The 23,597-nt window shown below is 45.6% G+C and overlaps 1 protein-coding gene across 1 annotated transcript in view; it reads right to left on the bottom strand.

The window, feature by feature from the left end:
- LOC108550039 (protein groucho-1) overlaps positions 1-23,597 on the bottom strand; it is a 219,883-nt gene that overhangs the window by 119,420 nt on the left and 76,866 nt on the right. The window lies entirely within an intron of this gene.

Here is a 23,597-nt window from a genome sequence, read left to right as displayed (position 1 = left end):
AATGTTGCACTGATTGCAGTGCAACAGTGTCAAAACATGGTGTCCTTATAGGGAGTTGCGAAATTTTAGGTGTCAAACGCCATGCCAATTATCAGTGACTGACAGTATAGTGTATGTAGACTGATTGATGAATTTGAAATAATTTGGAAATCATATAGCAAATGTGCAAGACGAATGAACCTTGACACTTAACTTGACAGTGAATAGGAATAATAATAAAAAGCTGTTAGAAAAAAGGCAGTCTATTTAATTTTATCCTATAGTTATTAACCTCATAGCTATTAGAAAAATCTACAAACATAGTAAATTCGATAGCAATGCTAGTTATCTAGATCTCAGACCCAAGACTTGTCAAAGACCTTCTCTAAATCCCACGAGTAAACGGAATAAACGCTAACTCCGTCAGAGTCGAAGGAATCCACGCAGAGGGAACTTAAAATTATCAGTCTGAAAACTGATTAAAAGATCTACAAATGTGATAAATTCTATAGCAGTGATAGTCACCTAGATCTCAGACCCAAGACTCGTCCAAGACCCTCTGCAAATCTCACGAGTAAACGCTAACTTCGCCATAGTCGAAGGAGATCACGCAGAGGAACCTTCAAAACTGTCAGTCTAAAAACCACTGAAGCATCTAAACACGTGACAAATTCCATAGCAGTGATAGTCACCTAGATCTCAGACCCAAGACTCGTCCAAGACCCTCTGCAAATCTCACGAGTAAACGCTAACTCCGTCGCGATCAAAGGAGTCCACGTAATGGAAATTTAAAACTATCAGTCTAAAAACCATTGAAGGGTCCAAAAACCCAGACCCAGGTCTGCCGAGTGAAAGCTAACTCCGTGACAGTGGAACAAGCCCACGCAGAGTAAAATTACCAAGTATACGCGTTAGCAGCGACCTGCGCATCCTCGTCGTCGAGATGCCCGGCGTGGGCGTTAGTCGAGGATCCCGATTACCCTGGAGTACCTAATTACCCATCTCCATGTCCCTAAACTCGCACAATTCGCGATCGCTCCCCCTCGCGCTCCATCTCCGTCTTCCATGAACCCAGTGTGCACTCTCCCGAGAGACGTCGCAGGCCGAAGCCGGCTGAGGCCGGTCGGTCCGGGACCAACGGGGCATCGTGCGGCGCACAATGATCGATCAGCGTGTCAGTAGGTTACGCTGGGCAAATTAGCGGCACTCAGGATATTAGACGAGCAGGAAAGCTGGAGCTCTACACGTAGCCACGAAAGTGCCGGTAGCAGTCAATAACAACGGCACGCCTTGCCTCGGCTATTAAGAGGGATGTGCCGGGCCAGGTATTAGAGGAAACCAGGGGCTGTTGCCAGGAGATTGCAGCCTCCAAATAGCTTCCAGGCGAGAAAATCGCGTTATCGCGACCGGGGATACTCCTAATAAATTACTGCCTGCAATTTGTCGTAAATAATCGATTACAAGTACGTTTCCGGGGTGGAACCCTAATGCGACGATGATAGCAGCGTAGATAAATTACGACCTGGCTGAGGCTCGCTGAAGGCGGATACTTAACCGAGACCTCTGACTCCGAGCTTCCTTCTCCTGAGGGGCTGAAAGAAATACAGAGAAATACTCATCTACGCCTTAACCTTCCTGCAATATCCTCTTCGAAATCTGACGTTAAATACCGCGTGGGAAGAGATGCAATTTAGTCCCTAGATAGTCTGACGCGATACAGATCTTATATATCCAGGTGGAATTATTGGAGGTTAGCTTCTTAGACTAGGTTATAGCTAGGTATAGCTGGTTTTGGCAAATTTGCCAAAGATTTCCGTCCTATCACCTTCCACGTGACATACTGTTTGCAGCAATAAAGTACTACTGTCACATGAAAGCTGAATTACGATCGATAAAGCTTAAATATCTTCAATAGTAGAATTAATAGAAGAATCTTTTCAATGTACCTGTGAAATTTTTGATCCAATATTACACGTTTTCACTGACACACGAAGATTTAGATGATCGTCTCCATAATCACAGCACTTGCTTCTTGCAAGTACCTAACCTACCTCGAAATAAAATACCTAAACTACCTAAGTAGCACCGAGCAAACATGTCTGCCTAGCCTCATGACGCGTGGACGAGTGGACACGAAAAGACACGTGTCTACCAGGAGGATTAGCAACACCAAATCTGATCCAGCTCAGACCACGTGTCCAAGTAGATCCTCATCTTAGCCAGAGTCCAATCGCTTTACGGTAAAGGCCGATAGAGTCTGCGCCATCCTCGTCACTCGCCATCCCACAGTCTTCGACACTAGGAGACAAGGGGACGTACCAGGGAAGGGAATAGCTGGAGGTCCAGGAGGTTCTGGAATCGGCCGCCTTCCAACCGCAAGCGAGTTGGGTCTACTCGACGGAAGCGGAAAGGGTGAGAGGAGCCTCCTCTGGTGGAGGAGCGTGGGACATGTCTGTTGCCATCACGGCGAAAGCACGAGCACCGGGAGGATCCCATATGCGTAGTCGGGTCATGGGGACTGCTGGGAGAAAGGTGGAAGAATACCAGAGAGCGAACGAAGAGAAAGGGAGAGTCCGTGCAGAGGGTTCGCGATGCTGGCCACAGAGACGCGAGTTTCTGACAGTGTGCACGCGTCGGTGAGCCCGTCTGCAGCTCGCTGTGTGCGTGTACAGTGGTCACTCTCTGGTCGAGGCAATGCCGAGCCAGCAGAGACCGCTAAGCCCACCTGATATGTTCAACCCTCTTGTTCACCAACCCTTCGTGTCTCTCCCTCTCGCGCCCTGACTCTGTTGCTCCCCGTTTCGCGCATACACACCGGACAGAGACACGCGCGTGCACACGTACAGCTTATACATACACTGACCCTTTCCTTTGCACCGTGGGGCAGGCCGCTTTCGAACCGCAAGCCGCAACGGGCTACTGCCTTGATTAAACGCGCCATAGACCGCCATTATCGCTGATTGCGCTAAACATTAACGGCCTGGCCGTCGAAGCTGACCTGCTCTCTCTCTCTCTATCTATCTCTCTCTCACTCTGTTTCTCTCTTCGGATCGGGATACCGGGACAAGGGAGAGCGAGACAGGGATGAGGGGATAGGTGGCTCTCTATCCTCTCGATTTCCAGCCAGGCTAGTGGTAGTATTCTGTTGCCGGCCACGATTATTGGGCTGGCATGTACGTTAGCTACGGAATAGCCCCAGCGACGGGATTTCGACTGTTCTCGAGTTCCGAAGAGGGAATCTCCACTGGCGCGTTGCTCGGTTTCCTCGTGTTTGCAACGAATACTTGCCGCGATTACGCGAGGAGATTGCTCGTCGACACCCGTTCCGGCTCCCTTGTTTATTGTTTCGCGTCCGCTGCTTTCGGTTTTATACCGGCTTTAATGAACGCGCTTAACGGAGGAAAGCGCCGATTATTTATGTTTCGCGTTTTGGTACAGGTTGCTGGCTAGATCGTTCGTGGCTGACAGTACCGGTTAAATCTTTGATCGAGGATTCGATTCAACCTAAGGCTTTTACGTGCAACTGCTTAAGAGAACAGAGACTATGAATAGGCTGAACGCTATTGTCACTATGAACACTGGTGTCGGATGAGATCAAACGGAGATAGACTGTGTGATCAAGTGTCAAAGAACGGAAAGAAGCTAGGAAGAGTACAGACTTATTACAGGCTTGTTTTAGTATTTACTATGTCAGAAATGTAGATTTCGCAAGCGTCAAAGATGGAGTCTTCTCAGGATCCCTCTTAAGGTCTATCTTGTCCCTCTATGCAGAGTTAGTATAAACTTTTACAGATTACACACCTGATCTTTTTAAGTGACATTGGTTAGAACAGCGTATAGGTAAAATCGTTGACTATGAACCAGTTAGGGTAAAGTGTCAGATGAGGTCGAAATGTGTGATCAGTTTTGAAGAATTAACCCTTTGCACTCGGGAGGCGACTCTCAGTCGCCATTTCATCAAATTCTGAAGATCGTTATTAATTAACACCTCGAATTTAAAATTGCACAACGATACGTGGAATATCGAGGTAAAATAATGAGATTTTGTGGAGACCAATTTGAAAATATCGAGACTTTATGGCAGAAAGTCTTCGAATTACTGTGTTTCTGTAACGAAAAGATCGCCGAGTTGTACCGACTAACCTAAAAGCGTTCTCTTGCTATGTCAAAAAGACATAGATTGATATAAAATAAATTTAACTTTCGATTGCGAATAGGTGCAGAAGCTTAGCCCTATTTGATCCCCGATCAAACGACTCTCAGTCACCTATCAAAATTCCAAAGCTTCCCAGTGGATATTAAATTAGAAATTAAATCGTTACTGCCAAACATGACAGGAGACAGAGAATTACAGGTATTTCACAGCAATACACAGAGCTTTGAAGTGCCCAAAATCGAAAGACGTCGATAACCCCTGACACAGGATGAAAACCTGTCTAATCGAACGAATCCCTTTCCCAAGCTCTCCACATGCCCGTTCTAACTGTGTCGAGTTAAAAGTTGTCATCGAGTGCGAACCATCTCTGCTCTCCATAACCCGAAACAAACAACCGGTCGACAAAGGATGCTTTTCGCGAGAACAAACACGTGCCCGACCCTCTCATCGCTGGCGACAACAAAACCAAAGCGAAACAATCGCGGTATTATCAGGGGTGGCGATCGTGCCGCGCAGAAACGGCTATATTTTTCCTGCAACACGCGAAGCGAAGCTAGTCGCGGTGCAACGCGCCATTGCTGCCGCGCGACTGCAGCGCGCGGCCATTGCGGCGGCCGGCGCGCCAAGCTGCCGCCGCCAGCGCCTCTCGCGGCGTCTGAGCCAACTGTAGCGAGCAGCAGCGCGGTAATTAAGCGCGGAGACGACGAAAACGCGACAAATCGGTATCGAACCCAGCGCAGTATCGGAAATTAACCCCTTGGCTACTGCGGGCGCCTATAGGCGCTTGTTAGTTTGGCTTTTTGACACGGAGGGCGCCTGTTTTCGCAAAAATGCATCCTCACTCAAAAGTTCGCCGTTCTCGACGCACTTCGTAACTTAATATCAAAGTCTGCCGTATTCAAGAGGTTAATATTACGGAACCCAGGCCAAGGCAACACCCTTTTCTGACCGTTCCCGTTACCACCCCATGCTTCCGTGTCGCGATCATCTGTTTCTGTTCCCGTCGGTGACCTAACCCCTTTCTTTCCTCGCCCCAGCTTCTCGCTATCGTCCCCTTTTCGCCTGTAGTTGATGCTTCTCTCAGAGATGGCGCTCGGGAGGGTCGCCTCGGGACGCATTCGCAACGGGAATCCGCATTGTGAACGCGACTTTACGGCTGGCCCGTCTATGGGGCGACGTATGCACGCGTGTGCACGCGGTGTATATACACGTCTGCTGGAAACACCAAGGAATTATCGTTGTCAGCGGACCCTCGTAATTCCGGGATGAACATTGAGGAAAACAAGACCTTCGTGCCCGGCTGATAGCGGGTACAATTAACTCGCCGCTGATTATGCAGCGGAAGATCAACAGGGGTGGGTCCGACGCCACCCTCTATGAACTTCTGTTCCAGAGAATCGATCGGGACACGTCAGTACTGCCAATTGGACTCGAGGTTTTCCTCGCTAGATTTTTCCTCCGTGCTGGAATAACGCGTCCAGTCGAGGTGGGTTAAATTTGTCGAGGTTGGATTAAATTTGTCGAGGTTCGAACGGAGACGACCCTTGTATAACGTAAGGGTTTATAAATTCTAACCGACCCTTACGTAACAGGAACAGTTTATACCCGTTATGTCGGGGTATCTTTTACCTGATCGTGTCAGAGAATAGAAACGTGCTAGGAAGATATACAGGGTGTCTCGGATTATTTCGCACTGGATTATTTCTTGAACTATAGTCGGTTTCGAAAAATGTTTCACATGGAATTTAGGCTGTTTTAAGGAGATCATCTTATAACGGAGAACTCCCAAGACTAAAATTTTATGGGTCATTCCATAACACCATCAATTCCGTAACAATGTAAAGTATAGGGCAATTTTTAATTTTCTCGCGTTTTATAAAAATTTTGCGACACTGCAAAATATATATTTTCCTAGTTTAATTAGATAATTAATTTCTCCTTTTTTAATTATGCTTGTGGGACGTAATCCTACCTTCTCGCATAACGAGGCATTTCTCTGGAACCTAACTCCGGCGTTATAATGGGGTTTCCTGTGCCTAGTTATTCGAAACGAGTAAATTCGTAGGTACCATGATTCTTTTAGCACAGTTACTGCCTTTGTAAGCAATTTTATACCTTTCTACCAATTACGCGATTTTTATCCTCGGTAAAAGACGTAACAAGAATATATTCTTATACGTGTGTAAGACAACATGCATACCAATGAAAACGTCATCACCTATACTCCGTGGAGGGGACCCACATAAGATTAATCGTGCGACTTTCTTCATCCGGGTCTCAAAACATTTTTCCATCACAAAGTTATTGGCAATTATTAATTATTACAATTATTAATAATTTTCACCCACGATGGGAACCAAATTTTTCAATCAGAAAATTGTTGACAATATTAACCCTTCGCACTCGAGAGGCGCCTCACAGTCACTGCTTAATTAGACTCTAAAAATGGATGTTAATTAATATATCAAATTTACATTTACCCAACGATGCGTGAAATATCGAAGTAAAATAATTCTACATCTTAATTTGCATACGATTTCTTATTTATCATTTTAAAAATATCCTCGATTTTATGGTAGAAAGTCTTCGAATTATTATTTCCTCGTAACGAAAAATTCGCCGAGTGCAAAGGGTTAATTATTATAATTACTAATAATATTCACCAACAATGAAAACTAAATTTTTCTATCATAAAATTATTGACAATATAAATTATTACAATTATTAATAATTTTCACCGACGATGAAAACCAAATTTTTCAATCAGAAAATTGTTGACAATATTAACCCTTCGCATTAAAGAGGCGCCTCACAGTCACTGTTTAATTAGACTCTAAAAATGGATGTTAATTAATATATCAAATTTACATTTACCCAACGATGCGTGAAATATCGAAGTAAAATAATTCTACATCTTAATTTGCATACGATTTCTTATTTATCATTTTAAAAATATCCTCGACTTTATGGTAGAAAGTCTTCGAATTATTATTTCCTCGTAACGAAAAATTCGCCGAGTGCAAAGGGTTAATTATTATAATTACTAATAATATTCACCAACAATGAAAACTAAATTTTTCTATCATAAAATTATCGACAATATAAATTATTACAATTATTAATAATTTTCACCGACGATGAAAACCAAATTTTTCAATCAGAAAATTGTTGACAATATTAACCCTTCGCATTAAAGAGGCGCCTCACAGTCACTGTTTAATTAGACTCTAAAAATGGATGTTAATTAATATATCAAATTTACATTTACCCAACGATGCGTGAAATATCGAAGTAAAATAATTCTACATCTTAATTTGCATACGATTTCTTATTTATCATTTTAAAAATATCCTCGACTTTATGGTAGAAAGTCTTCGAATTATTATTTCCTCGTAACGAAAAATTCGCCGAGTGCAAAGGGTTAATTATTATAATTACTAATAATATTCACCAACAATGAAAACTAAATTTTTCTATCATAAAATTATTGACAATATAAATTATTACAATTATTAATAATTTTCACCGACGATGAAAACCAAATTTTTCTATCAGAAAATTGTTGACAATATTAACCCTTCGCACTCGAGAGGCACCTCACAATCACTGTTTAATTAGACTCTAAAAATGGATGTTAATTAATATATCAAATTTACATTTACCCAACGATGCGTGAAATATCGAAGTAAAATAATTCTACATCTTAATTTGCATACGATTTCTTATTTATCATTTTAAAAATATCCTCGACTTTATGGTAGAAAGTCTTCGAATTATTATTTCCTCGTAACGAAAAATTCGCCGAGTGCAAAGGGTTAATTATTATAATTACTAATAATATTCACCAACAATGAAAACTAAATTTTTCTATCATAAAATTATTGACAATATAAATTATTACAATTATTAATAATTTTCACCGACGATGAGAACCAAATTTTTCAATCACAAAATTATTGCCAATAATAATAATAATAAATTAATAATAATTTTCACCGACGTCGAGAGCCAAATTTTGCAACCAGCAAATTCCTGACAATTACAACAATTGTAATTATTAATAATTAATTACTGAAATACCCGACAATAATTTTTCCTTGGCGCCGAGAAATTTTCCCCGGACGATGAGAAGACGTGCACGCGGAACCACCCCCCGGTGACTTACTTGCAGGGAGCTGGTAAAAAATTCCGCAAGCCGATTCAATCTTAAACACTTGGCAAAGAACGTGCCGGGGTAAAAGCGAATAAAAATCTGCTCCGCGAGGTGAATCTCGCCGGCGTCCCCCGGTATAATGAAAATATTATACCATCCCCTATTCACTCGCTAGATACCGTACACAGCCGATTCCCCGGGACCAGGGTAAACGGGGCGCAATGGTAAAGGAAATGTACATAAAAGAAACACGAGCGACTGGTAAAGAGATTCGTCGACATTGGAGCAGAAATCCGCGCGATTAAAGCTGGATAGCACGGCAATCATTAATTCCGGCCGCAGGCTCGCCTTAATACACGGCGTAATTTCAGAAAGAGGAGCTTTTCAGATCGCCAACGAGATTTCCAGCGATCCGACGGGCGGCAAGAGAGCAGAAATTTCCGCGATCCGCGCGCCAAAGGCGTTCCTCAAAGGCGTGGGGGGTTGTTTTCTCCCGCCCTGTTTCCATCATTTTTCGCTGCGAGTTCGTTAACGCCCGTCGCGTTTAAATAACACCCCGGGTCGGTTGTTCTCGACCGGGTAATCCGAGATCGTGGATTAAACCGTGCGCCACGACTCTGTTTCCCCTTTTTTTCCTACCCCTCTCCCGCCCCCGAGCTGCCGACTTTAAAAGCGGGACACCACCCCGGAATCTCTGGATTCTCTATCCGCGATGGACATAAAATTCATTTCCACCGGAGAATCGGGTTTAACGATTGACCAGTTGCGCAGTCGGATTCCTCTCGTTCGACCGCCCCCCTGGTACCGGTGAAGATGAAAACGGTTCGATATATAGGGGGTACCTCGATCTTTTCATTGCTTCGTCGCAATTTTCATTTTTCAAGTAAGCAATTTTTCCACGTATTTTAACGTGCACGCATATTTTTGGATCTATAGTTTGGATCTATAGTATTTTTGGACACGATGGTCGAAGTGTTCCTGTAGGGAACGCTATACGGATGCAAGAGAGCCGGAAATTTGACTGAAAGAAGCCGTTACATTTTGTAATACATGCAAAAACAAACGATATTTCTGTTTAAAAATGTTTCGATAAGTTTCATCGAATTTACCACATGGATTTTTTAACACTTTACAATACTCCCCATATAAAACTCCCCCCATATAAAAATGTGGGAGCTTAGAAAGTAACGCAACTGAGCAACGTACCTCGATACTAGATGACAAATTACTGTTCATATATGATAATGACTGTTGTAATGATAATGATATGCGATTAATAGGCTGTCGGTCGATAAGCGTCGATGATGTGGGATATTTTCAGACGTTGTTAGGACACGATGGTTGAAGCGGTCCTGTAGGGAACACTTCGCCAGGTTTAGAGGACCCGTTAGGGTCTGATGGCCAAATGTGTTATAGAAGGTCGGGGCCAGGTCGGGGCCAGGTCGGGGCCAGGTCGGGGCCAGGTCACGTGAGGTGGCCTCGCGCAACCCCGGCTTTCCCGGTTGTAAACCCAGGCTGACCCTTCGGAGAGCCTAACTTGGAAGGAGGAATCCCTTCTGCCCCTGAGTTTCGCGTAGACAGAGTTTTCTCCTCCTTCGGAGTAGGCCCCTGTCTTCCAGGCGAGCTTAAAAGGGCCCACTCTGGGAGACAGTCCTAGTGTGTGAGTGAAAAATTATCATAGACAGTTGTTGTCAAGAGTTGCGTAAGGTTGCTGTTAGTTTCTAAAGAGTTCGTGTCGAGAGCGAGAATTCAGACCCAAATCCGCAATGAATTTGGGAATCAGAAGTACTCTCCAACGAAGTAGAGACTGTGTGACTCTACAATACTTTGGGAGTACCCGCCATTTCTTTCGGGCTCAAATATTACTTTTCATTGCTTCGTCGCAATTTTCCTTTATCAAATGATTCATTTTTCGACGTATTTTAATTTGGACGTATATTTTTAGCTCTGTAAAGAACGTTGGAAGTATCCGCCATTTTTTTTTTAGGAATTAAAATTAAAGGGATACTCTCGTCTAAACTGTAAGTTTTTCATTATTTAATGACAATTTTCTTTTCCCAAATGGTGTGCTCATTCCACATTCATTGAGCCAAAAAGGGAAAACACGCGTTGACAGAAATACTTGCAAAAGCACTAGGCTAGTTTCAGAGAACGGAAGGCAAGGGAGAGGACATTTGAAAAAGAGAAGAAATGGAAAAAGGAAAGGGAAAGGAGGAGCAAGAACGAGATCTAACGACACGAAGGGGTGAGAAAGAAAACGGGGCGCGGAAAACGAGAAGGGGTGACCTCTTAACGAGTCCCAAGGCACTAGAGGGCCGAGGAGAGGTGTTCTTTCCGCCCCCTGCTTGATAGCCGGCATAATGCTAACACCCAGGCATCGATAAAAGTGCGAAACGTCGCGCATAAAAAGCGTGCAAGGGTCCCGAGCTCGCCGTAGTACATAAATACGCCGCGGGGGTGCGCGACCCCCGTGGGATTAATTAAATGTAAATACCCGACCGGCTTAGGTGTAGCTTATCGCTCATGATTTAGAATATGCGCCGAGCCCATAAAAACCAACGTCCGACCGACGACGGGGCAACAAATTGCCGTGCTTGCTCCCCCCGCGATCGATAAGCCACTTTTCGCCCGGGGTCCCTCTCCGACGCAACTTTCCTCGCGGTGTAAGGGTAGTCCGGGTCCAGAACCCCGTACGAAATACACATGTCCCCCCATAACTGTCGAACAACTGGTCCGTGCCGCGACAACTATCCCAGAATGCATTTTTCCGAGATTCGACCCTCGATTAGGTTTTCGTGCAAGTCAACGAAGCATTATTCTCTTTATGAGATTAATTCCTTTTAAGTATCATTGTGGACGCCATTTTGAACTTTTCGTCATTAAATGAGGCTTGCTTCGTTAACACAAGACCAAATATGTTATATTTTGTATTGCATTTAGCGTATGAAGCGTGAACGCTTTAGGGTCCGTTGCTACCCCACCGATTCTTCGAAATGGGGCCCTAGAATGTACCTCAAACGAGCCAGACTGATGAATTTTGGTTACAGGGAAACGATATATGTAGGATAACTCATTTTAGAATCGCAATGTACGTTGGCTAATTGATGTGCATAACAACAGAGAGAACTCATCCTTCTGTGCACTGTGCACATAGTGTCTATCATCATAGACGTCGCGATTGGTGTTGGAAACCAACTGTTTGTACATAGACACCTTCGATTCTTCCAAATATTCATGTTAAACCCTTTTTCTGGCTTCAATTGAATTTAGAGAATCACCTGTACATACAAGCATCCAGATTTAATCCACCTATGAAGCCCACCTAAGCCCAAGAGCTATGCCACGTTTGATTTTACTTCAAACGCAACCATTTAACCTAACTTTCGAATTATTACAAAGACATGATAGACATTTAATCTCCTAGCTACTTGGGCCTGAATTGGTTCTAAGAAATATTGGAGATAACTCTGCGTGACTACAGCAGGAAGTCATCTTGCCATGAAACCAACCGCTGAGTCGCATATGCACACCAGTCTGGCACTGATACCCCTAAACGCGACGAGGCACGCGTAATGGTTTCACAGTTTCTCCGAGCACCGAGTGCTGCGGAGACGAAAGAAAGACGCGAGATGGAAACGAATGTGGAGAGAGCGAAGAGGCCAAGAGAGAAAGAGAGGAAAGAGACGGGGCCTAGCAGGTGGTGCTTGGAGCTTGCGCCGGGGTCGGGCCGGGAAGGATGAAACGGGTCGTAAAGGTGGTACGACTGATAAAAGCTATCCCGATGTTGCCGACAACGTCGGTGAGCCGCGTGGAACCGCGGAAGTATCAGCGGAGTACTTAAATCCCCGATAGTGGAGAGTCCCGCTGCTGGGACTCTCAGACCGCCCCGCAGGTTAACGACTGCTTCTCGAGGGGTGGGTTTTAGTGCGCGAAATTTAAGTGGCCGTTGGGTGGCTCGGGAATTAAGCGGGCCCCTTCCTCCGCGACGGTGGCGCGGCGCGCGGCATAAAAGCGAAACAGCGTCCCGATAAAAATTCATGGCCGCGGCGACTCGCGCCGCTGTCTACACCGTGATCGAAGATACCCGCGTGTTAATGACCTGGGGGAACAGGGTTATTCCGCCGGAGTTACTCCGGGGGTCTGTTATAGCGTTAAATTGTCCACGTAATTTTCTTTGTCTTTTTCTTCCCCCTCCTCCAACTCTTCCCCCGCCATTCCCGTCTCTCGTTCACCCGTTGATGGCCGTCGGGTACGTTACCCTCGTGGAAAAGTGCCAACTCGTTGTTCTTAATTATAGTCTGTTCGAGGCCACGTTTGGTTAGGCCCGGTGAATATGCAACGGACTCGCGGAAAGCGCACTTCTCTCCGCGGTGTTTCCGTGCCCATGGTGAACGACACGCGTGTACGAGTGGTGCCCGTGAGTAGCGGCGAGGTACTCGTGCAGCATGGCGGAGCTCGTTGGTACGCTGATTTTCGATAAAGCAGCCGAGTACTGTGCCTCTTTGTGCCTCGCGCGAGATAAAGTGCTTAGAGGTGCCTTCGGTTCTCAGCGCACCAGCCATACGCGTCTCTAAAAAATATTTCACGTCGATGACGTTTAGAACACGTTCCTTATAATCCTTCCAGACGTAATTTCAACTGTACATATTTGTACACTCGAGTTTTGGATCGTTGCGAATTAATAAATATCACAGATAGGAGGTCGGGCGGATTTTCAGGTTAGAATTCCCTAGGAAACGTTACTCGCTTGTTTACGGTGCAAGATGTGGCGCGTAATTGGTTCACTTTTCTTTCGATAGGAAACAAAAAGAAATTGCGAATTACTCGTCCGCAACTAGTAAATTTCGCGTCGCGAAGCGGCGAGGTGGATCGCTCGGAGCGCCGCGTACCGGCGAACTCGCGAAGCTTCTACAAGATCTGCAATGAAACAGCTAGTCTATTTCCGACCAAGAGAATAATAAATACGCGAATATATACTAAATAAGAAAAAAAGACACTTGCCAAAGGCCCGGTAAGTTACTCGACCGTGCGCCGTAAGATCGCATGCGGTCTGATTACGCGAGATCCGAGTCCCGGAAATAACTAGCGAGAAGCCGCGATACATCCGGGCAAGTGTCGTGGCAGGAAGACCAGGGAGAATTCTCCTTTGGCCCGAGTCGAAAACAGAATTGGTAATGGCATCCTATTGAAGGATGCTCGCAGAGCGGCGGGGGCCCGACGGAGTCAGCCATCTCCGACTCGAGGGCGCAAGAAAGAAACGAAGAGAAAGTCGACTCAATTCGTGCGGTATTTCCAGTCAGGCAAACTCGAGTTGCTCCGGATAAAACCTTCCTTCTCGGTCGCGTCGTCTCCGAGTAACATCCTTCCTATCCCGCGAGCAAAAAAGAGGATCGAGCGCGCGGCGGGATGGGGGGAGGGGAGCGGAGAGGGGGGATGGTACACGTACGAGAGTGGGCAAGGAAGAAAAGAGAGAAACGGGATCGAAGCCGGTGCCGGTTGAAAGGACTTATCGTGTTGAGAGATCGCGGCCATGGAGGACGTGTATCGGGTACACGGAACCCCATCGGTATTGCAGATCCCTGTGCTGAAAGAGGCAACGTATAGGCACACCGGGGGCGCCGCATAGGTATGCCATAATACTCTCGCGCTCTTTCCAGCGAGCGAAGAAAAAGGACGCAGGGCCGTACGTAGCGGGTAGACATTTCTGTGTATATTTTATCGTGCACATATTGCGACTCGTTCTTCGCGGCCGTGCCAAGCCACACAGCGCACACGTTGCCGTCTACTACGTGTGGTACGCGTGCTACACGAGTGTCCCAGACCCGACAGAGACGGAAGATACATGGAATCGAAGTTACACGGATGTGGCAACGCTGTGGACGAGGCGCGGAGAGGTTCGAGAACGAGAGAAGAAGAAGACACGAGGGGTCGTGCCGGACGGTAAGGAGACGAGGACAGAGCGAGGACGGCTAAGCGAGACAGAAAAGGACGGCGAGTCCCTGGACAGGGGACTATAGGGTTGGGAACCCCCAACGGGGGCCAAACATGTGTGTGCGTGGAGAGGTCGGCGCGGTGGCACGGAGAGCTCGATTTTTCCGATAGCGAATTTTGCTCTTCGTTTTTTCTCCAACCACCGTTTCCCCCTCCCTCCAGCCCCGTCTCTGTTCCTCCTGCGCCCTCTCATCACCGATTCACCCTATCCCGTCGGCACCGGCGACGTGCACCACGTTTTCCCCGGCGTACCATTCATTCCTCCGCCCCCGTACTCTTTCAACCACCAGCAGCGCCACCACCGTATGCCCGACTCATCCTCCAACTACCCTCTGTGTCCTCCGTTCCCCTTCCCGTCGCGTTTCTCTCTCAATCTCCATCTGGTCCTCTGGCTCGGCGCGTAGCGCGCGGCCCAGGCGACCGAACCGGTGGTGCTGCAGACACAATAAAACGTGGAAAAAGCGATGGCCAACGTACACGCGGACGGACGTGCCACGGAGAGACAGAGTCGAACCGGTGGTGCTGCAGACACAATAAAACGTGGAAAAAGCGATGGCCAACGTACACGCGGACCGACGTGCCACGGAGAGACAGAGAGAGAGAGAAAGGGAGAAAGAGAGCGAGACAACGGGCCGCGTGTATTAGGTTACCCTTACAGCCGGAGGGACAGAGACGGAAGGAGAAATCGCGCCGGTCGACGGTTTTGAGAGGTTATTCATGAAGCACCTGACGAGATTCCACGACCGCGATTCTTTTTCCCCGCTCTTTTTCTCCTTCTTTTTTTCTCCCTCCTTTTCGGGAGCAACCAGGGGACAAAGGATGCCGGAGGAACGATGAATCCTAGATTTATGAACACGGCTCAGCCATTCAGCGAATCTCTCCTTCGCGATCTTGCGCTCGGAACACTCGATCGGACGGATAAAGGGATCCCTGGCGCGTCCTTGGTTACCCCCCTGCCCCCCAGCCGATTCCGTTACGCGTTAGCCGAAACGCGATAACGTTCGTCGATAAGCTCCGATTTAAATAACCGAGCAAATTTCCAACGACCAATCCCGCGGGATGAAAATGGCGGCGCGAGGGGGGGGGGTATTAAACTGCGAAAAATCGCGATACGCGAAATCGCGGTACAACCCGTGAAATCCGCGCGCAGGAAGGAAATTAGTAGGGAAAATACAAGGGTGTGAGAAAGGGAGGGGCGGGTGGTGATCGGGGAGAGGGAATGGTGGCGCGGTATCGACCAGTTCGGGTATTTTGCAACGCTTTTTCGCGGATGTACTCGTTAAACCGATAAATGAATAATGAGCAGACTATACGGGGGTTGAACACGACGCGAGCCGAGGGCGGGAACGGAAACGGGGATGAAAAAGATGGGTCGGGAGGGGGCGGGCGTGGGCGCAACGAGTCGAACGCAAAACAACGAAATCGAATCACTCTCGGTGGCCGCCGGTACTTTTCATGCGTGAATTTTCCGACTGCTCGACACGTATTGCAGCTGCGGAATCGCCGGTAATAGCTTTAGCAGAATCGAGAGTAATGCCCGAAAACATTTACAATACGCGTCGCTTGCCGCGAATAAAAACGCGCCGATCGTTTAGCGGCGATAATACGCGCGCGGGTGCCGCGTACAACGCCAACAACAACAACAATGTACAAGAGCGACGACCATGGCCAGCGACGGTGGCGCCGGACAAAGGGAAAAAATACTACAACAGGCTGCGCGCGTGTACGATCGAGAGAAAATTCGATAGAGTCGATCGCGAGCCGCTCGGCGCGATCCGGGGTAAAAGGCCGCCCGGAACTCGGTCGCGCCATCTCGCGGACCCTAACGGAGTTAACGCGAACTCACGCGCCGCTCAAGTGGCGCGACTCCAGGAGCGCGACACGCGCGCGTACACACGAGTTACGCGTACATGTGTGTGTGTGTGTGTGTGTGTGTACAAAGCAGCCGATCATCCTCTGGCCTGCGTTCCGTTTTAACGAGCGTGTGTATCTCCCCCGTGTGCGGCTCGCGCATCGATGCGAAACCAGTGATTCGAGACGACAATTATCGTGCAGGTATATAACAGGAAAACGTAACAGGTCGACTGCGGTCTGATGGATGATGATGATGACGGTAATTGTCGGGAATTACCCGACGTTAATTACATCCAAGCGAAATCGAGCGCGTTTACACCGCCATTCGCAGACACTTACCAGACTGACCGACCGGCCGACCGCGTTAATACACGCCCGATAAATTCGATTCGAAACGTCCGCGCGTTTCCCGTCCCGATATTTTACCCTCTCGCGTCGTCGGAGTTGTTACTCATCTCGCTCCGGCCGTTCTCCGGCTCTCAATTTTACACCCTCCCGTGTTTTTCTCTACCCTCCCTGTTTATTTTTCCCACCCCCCATTTTCCTATTTCACGTTTCGTTATTTCACGCCCGTTTCTCGTTCCCCCCTCTATCCGTTCTTTCGAAAATTTTCTCCGCCTCTCGTCGACCTTTTTAAATTTCATTCTCACGCGGGGTTTGACAATACCGGGGGCCGTCATAAACGGGGACCGATTAATCATCCTCGGCGGAGTAGAGCGAGGAGGAGAGTCGGGGGCTGGGGTTTCGGCTTTGATTTTATAAACGCGATCGGGCACGAAATTGCGCCCGCAGAAATACGATCGTGTAAACAGCCTGTGACACGGCCGCCATGGAAATTTTACAATGGACATCGGCTGTGATCCGCGTGACCGGTCGCCGCTAGAGGGCAGAGCTGTGAAAACGGTCGGTTCCGCGCCGGATGTGCCGTCGCCGAGTCGCCTCGGCGAGCCGGGCCGTCGTGGAGCCATGGAAATTCGATCGTTTCTTCGATTTATCACGGTGGAAACGTCGAGAAGACGAACGCGGGCAACGGGAATTCCTCGCGGCCTTGTTCCACTTCGCCTGGCCGAAATAAAGCGCGCGACAGGGCCTCCGCGTAAATCTCGGCAGGATTTATCGAACGTGTAACACGCGACGACCGACAAAGGAGGAAAAAAGCCTGCTCCGGGCTGGCTGTCTTTCCCCAGGGGTCGCGTGTTCCTCGCCGCGAAACGTTACACTTCTTCGTTTCGCTTGCATTATCTCCGTGCCCTTGTTTCTTGCGGATATCTTCCCATTTTTTGGCGCAGCTTTAGTGGCACGAACGCAATATCAACGTGCAGTGTAAATGAAGGTGAATTTGAATTATTTTACGAGGTAATTTATGGCGTGGGTGTCACTGAGAAGATGGAGGACGCGTGTGGCTTTGATTGCGATGAACTACGCCAGGTGGCGCCTCGCGTGTCGCGCTGAGATGGCGCTGCAGTAGAATTCGAACGCAGGATCAATTGTACATTGAAGTTCACTGCAGTGGTACTGGGCTCGCGCTGCTGAATAATGTAAATAAATAGGAATTTTAAATGTTAAATGCGGTAGATTTAAAATCTTTAATTTTCACATTAATTTCGGTTAAAATTAATTATAACCGTTATTATATCGAATTTAGAAATATAAGAAATATTATTGGAAAAGATCAAGCAATGAGTCGTACTTAGTTTGCACTAAACAACGACAGATGGCGCCTCGAGTGTCCTACTGTGATGGCGCTGCAATAGAATACGAACGTAGAACCAATTATACACTGCAATTGAATGCAGTGATACTTCTTGAACAAGATTCGAACAGCACGATCACGGTGTATCGACGATTAATTGATAAATATGTATTTGTTACACTGGAATGAACTCTATAGCAATAAGAAATCGTATTTTCCGTGCTTAATTTCGAAAATTTCGAGTGTAGAAGTAAGTTGATGCCCACTAGTCGACAAGATTTCAACCGTCATGCAACTCTCGCCGTTCTTCCTGCACCACTTGCGTGTTCCTCCGTCTTCCACCTTTCTTCCATCCCTTTTCCATCCCCGTCTCGCAACCACCAGGAGGGTTTCCGCCGACACGAAGCCCGATTTACGATCCGGAGGGGTGCATCCGGTTGGAACGACGCGGAGCAGAAAAGAGGGAGAAGACCGACGGAAGCGGAGGAAATAACGGGAGCCTGGCTGCTAAATATTCAATAAACGCTAGCATTATTCCCGGCACGTCGACGCGGAAGCTGGCTTACGGAAGAGTGCAGGTGAAGAGGTAACGCGAGAAAAATCGCGAGGAAGGCGCGCGAGTGGGGTCGAGGTTAGACGAAGGGTAGTGCAACCTGATGGAACACCGGCTATCCATCCTCTTGCGGAAATTCGCGATCCCGATTCTCCAACGAGAGTATAGCAGCCGCCACGATACAGCCAGGTCCTGAATTAAATTATTACGATACAGCGAAATTATTCTACAATACGTGGCACAGTGATCTCGCTATAACTATCTCAGCATTCCCTTCTTACATAACCTCACATTTGAAATTTACCAAAAATGTGATATATTTTCTTGAAGAATATATATATTACGCACTGCTTTGTGAAAATGTAGACAGTTTTCGAATACATCTAGGTGGTAAATTAAATTACTATAATACAACAAGATCATGGATTAATACATACTACAGTTATGTTCCCATTCCTTCCTTGCATAACCTTAAATTTAACATTCAATACATATTACAGCTATGTTCCCATTTCTTCCTTACCTAACCTCAAATTTAGCATTTAATAATATTTAATAAAAATCACAAACTGTTTTGTGAAAACGTAGAAAGTTTTAAATATTTTTCCCCAATGACTAATTTTGAATTCGACCACTGACAAAATGGCTGACAGTGAGACCCCGCCCAATCTGCTCATCCCCAAAATATTTTTAATTCAATTTACTCCAAAACCTAGCCAATTTTCCATCATGGCGTCTGTGCTACAAACAGAGAGGTTACGTTACAGCTATCTGATTGGCCGCAGCTCGACAGTGGCGCCACCCCGTGCGCCTCAGTTACTAGTCAAGTCGATCACGTGTCTACGAGTGCATTCTACGACAAAGAATCCTAAGAAACGTATCGGGAACGCGATAAAGTGCTAGCTACTCGCTATAACGCAGCTGCCTATTGTTTCTCGAGGAACAGCTCAAAAGAAAAAGCGTATTTTTGCGCTTGGAGCGCCACATAGTACCCAATACCGCCGTTTTAACCTGTGAGACCACCTCGAGTCTTTCATTTCCATCGCACGGCTCCCCCTCCCCGGTTTCCATGCGTGATCGGAGATGGAGAAAAAGGCACGGCGAGTTTGCCGGGTAAAAAGGTTTCCGGCGAAAAGAGACGGGCAGGGGAACGGTTCTCGGTCTCGGCCGTTTCGAGCCTCGACTCGATAAATTTTCATGATCGGACCTCGTAAATGAATCGCCGGTAAAAACGGACGAAGACGTGTACGGTAATTGACGACATTAATGTCCGGAATGCCGTAAAAGCGAGCGCGAAATGAAATACGACGTTTCTCGGGGCCGAGCCGCGTTCCGCTTTTGGTTCGCCGCGCCGCCAACAAATTATACCGCCGGACGAGACGCCATTTTTCTTTTCTCCCTTTTTCCCGCGCGGCCCGCGAGACCGAGAGGAGCACGGGGATACAGAGGAGCGGGTGCACACGAAAGGGAAAGGGTACGGAGGCAGAGATAGAGAGACAGAGAGAGAGAGAGAGTGCCTTCGAAGGAGAGAAAAATCGGGATATTTACAATGGCGGTCACGATCGGGCTACGAGAAAACGGGAAATTCAAATCGGCCGATCGCCGCGATGAATATGGATGCCGGCCGGCGCAAGAAAAACACGACGGAGAGATCTTTGTGATGCAAATTCCGCGACAGTCCTTGTCTTTATTAATATCGAGGATGTGTTTTCGACGCCGAGCACCGTCGTTCCGCCATGGGGAGCGAGAGGGAGAAAGAGACAGCGGGAGAATAAAAAGTTCCGTTTACTTTATTCTTTTTATATCTATAAATAATATATATATATATAATATAAAGGTTCGTATGAGTCTATCTATTTATTTCCAAAGTTATTTTTTAAACAATTTTTGACAATTCTGCCATTATATGGTGGTGCTCTCTCATGTCACATAGAAAAATATATGGAATTTCATTTAGGAAGTTCAAGGTCACGTTCATTTCCGAAAAATAATGTATATATGTAAAATTGATATACACTGACATATTGGTTATGAAAAAGAAAAAAAAAAAAAAAGAATTGTGAAACCTTTTACTCTTTCACTTTTTTTAATCACTATAGTTCTCGAAAAATTGCTGACTAACAAGAGAGCAAACACCCTGTGCAATGACATACAGAATACATTCTCTCACCCCCTTTTCCATTATAAATATTTTTACATATATAACGAGATATAAAATATACATATATATTTATATATTTCTTTTTTGAAGGGTTCTTCTGTCATTATATATATATATATATAAGAAGAATAAAGTAATTTGAATTTTTCATTTCCTTTCTCCTTCTCTTCCATTAGAAATATTTTTACATATATAATGAAATATAAAATATATGTATATATGTATTTCTTTTTTGAGGGGTTCTTTTGTCGCTTCTTTTTTTCCTTTTTCTTTGGTTCAGCCAAATTTAATTCTCGATATCAAGCGAACCACTTTTACATTCTATTTCTGTTTGTTTGCTGAGCAAACAGATCACGCGGGACCATTAACGGGCAGCAGAGAGCATTACGTACGGAGGGATAGATCGGTGGCACACTAGCGCCATTTTTCTGTCGGCTCTCGCGGCGAAATCCTGTTAAGATATCGCCGGAGGGGCGACGTAATCGCGTTCCGTCAAAGAGAGCCGCGAGAAACGTAATTTTTCCGTGCAAACAATGAGACGCGACATCAAACGGACGACGGAACAACATAACCTCAAACGCCGGGGCTCTCGGCGTCCTGCGCGACCGAACTATTTCGGGCATTAGAGGTTTAGAGAGAAAGAGCCCGAGGGCGACCCAGATAATCCTGTTGACGGGGACCAAGGTTCGGCAAAACGGGAATACTTCGGCCGAATTTCGCTTTAAATACGCTGCGGATTTCCCGCCCACGGGTGTTTCCCTTTTTCCGACAGTTTCCAGTTTCGCATTCGGTTTTTGAGGTTAGATTGCCCTCGGTCTTTAATCTTTCCCACCCGTGATACGCGTATTCCGTGCAAATTTATGGGAATAATATCGCATTTTAGCGAAAGGTGATGCTCGTAAATTGCAGGTTATGCTCGGAAATTATAGGTTATGTCACATCGATGTTTAAAGGTTACGTCGAGTGGATATTTTCTCGCATTCTGAACCACCTGCGCGCGCTCGTATGAAATTAAAATGGACACTTCTCGATGGAATTCTATTACATAATGGCGGCAGGAAAATAAGTTCCAGCGTTCTAATATTTTAATACATTGTTAATTAACATGTCCATTTTCCATGGAAAATATCCCCGACCTCGTAAATATTCAAATCCAACGAGAACTCGTTAGGAAAAAATTCATAATGGGATGCATAAATATCGATGGTAATTTCGACGAAAAAAGAAAATAAAATTTCCGTTATATCGAAATCATTTTACCCGATCGCTATACGAATTGTTAATCAACAATAAATCCGACTAAACCGAGCATTAAAAAACCCCATTAACTCATTGGCGTCGACTCATTTGCCGATTTCAATAAATTTGTTATTTTATGATGAAATAAGGTATATATTATTTTCAAAAAAGAATACCCTCCGTTCAATTTTAACTTTAATTCTGCATCAAACTCTACATCTAATGACAGCTCTGAAAACGAGTGGAAACGTTCGTTTATTTACATTTGTTTGAAGATCAACTCCAACGACCCTGAAGACTCGCATATATTTACCCCAATAGGGCTAATATACCCCATTTACTCCGAATCTATCAAAAATACATACAGGGTGTCCCAAAATGCACGCAAGATTTGAATTTTACGCCACTCGTGTGACAAAGCGTTGCCAACGGGGGAAAAAGACAGGATGACAGTTTACAGGTTAGGGTTATCAAAAATGGCGCGCTACATGAAAGAACAACTGAACAACTTTACTATTCTGCAATATTTCTAATTTTTAATTAAAATCCTATGAAAGTTTTCTGCCAAAATTACTTCTTGCGTGAATTTCGAGGAAATATTGTTTTAATGCAATATTATTTTCTGTCGAAGAAGAAGAAAATATTATTCGCTCAATTTCAATTTTCTCTGCATTTGAGTCTAACCCTGCCTCTAATAACATGTCTGAAAATAAGCAAAAGCATTCATCCCCTTAAATTTGATTCTAGCCCCAAGTCCAAAATGACTCCAATCCCACACATGTACCCCTCCCCCTCCCCAAATCCATCAAAAGTACATATTATTTTCAGTCAAAGAAGAGGAAGAAGAAAAAGATTTAAGAAACCCGTGAATTTGACGGACAGGTTGCTCCAATTAAACAACGGTAACAGATTTAGTTAACTTACATTACCACTGTCAACATTGTAATTGTCTTTAAATTAAACTAATCATTAAAAAAAGAAAAGACACGTGGTTTCCTTTACCTGTAAATTTGACAGGTGTCCAATGATGAATCAATAATCTTATACAATAAATAACACACAATTAAATAATAATAATTTAATTCATAAACTAAAAAATTTACTATATATTAATAACGATAATAAAATAAAGTTTCATTACAATTATTAAATATTAATCAATTTTATTGAATATCAAGGTAGTAATTCTCATTTTATAATAATTTTAAAAAAATGAAAATTACTACCCTGATAATAATTAATATATTAGGAAAATTTATTAACATTCAATAATTTTGTCTACATAATCATTCATACCTATGTAGAAACAGGTACACGAACAGCGTCCGTAAACCTAGTGTCAAATCCAATTCACCCCCAACCCCGAGAGCCCAAAGTCCCGACAAATCCATCAAGGTGCACCGCTAAATCCATGAAAAAGGAAAAAAGAAAAAATCACGAAGTCGGAAACCCGAAGGATCCCTTACAACAGACCCGAGACGAGTCTATCCCCGTGACACGCGTCCCCAAAAGCCGAAGAAGCTTGCCACCCTTGTTCCCCGGAGGGCGCCGAGAGCAATGCGCTCAATAATTCGCAATAAAGGGCCGCTGGCAGCCGGGTGCTGGTATCTTCCCCTGGTCGAAAGTCGCCGGAAGATACCCTGCTCTCTCTCTCGCTCTCTCCCTCTGCCGTCCAATTTGCATGTTATTACCTTGTTTACATATTTATTCAATAGCCCGGATCCCCGGGGAATCGTCCGCCTAATCCCGGCCACCCCGTCCCTTTAATTTCGGATTAAGGGTCACGCGCGGAACCGCCGAGCCGAGCGATTAGTAAGT

This window comes from Eufriesea mexicana, unplaced genomic scaffold, assembly GCF_001483705.2.
Source record: "Eufriesea mexicana isolate 0111107269 unplaced genomic scaffold, ASM148370v2 scaffold2458, whole genome shotgun sequence".
Lineage (NCBI taxonomy): Eukaryota > Metazoa > Arthropoda > Insecta > Hymenoptera > Apidae > Eufriesea > Eufriesea mexicana.
The sequence above is the reverse complement of the archived record's forward strand: the minus strand, read 5'-3'. Positions and strand labels throughout refer to the sequence as shown.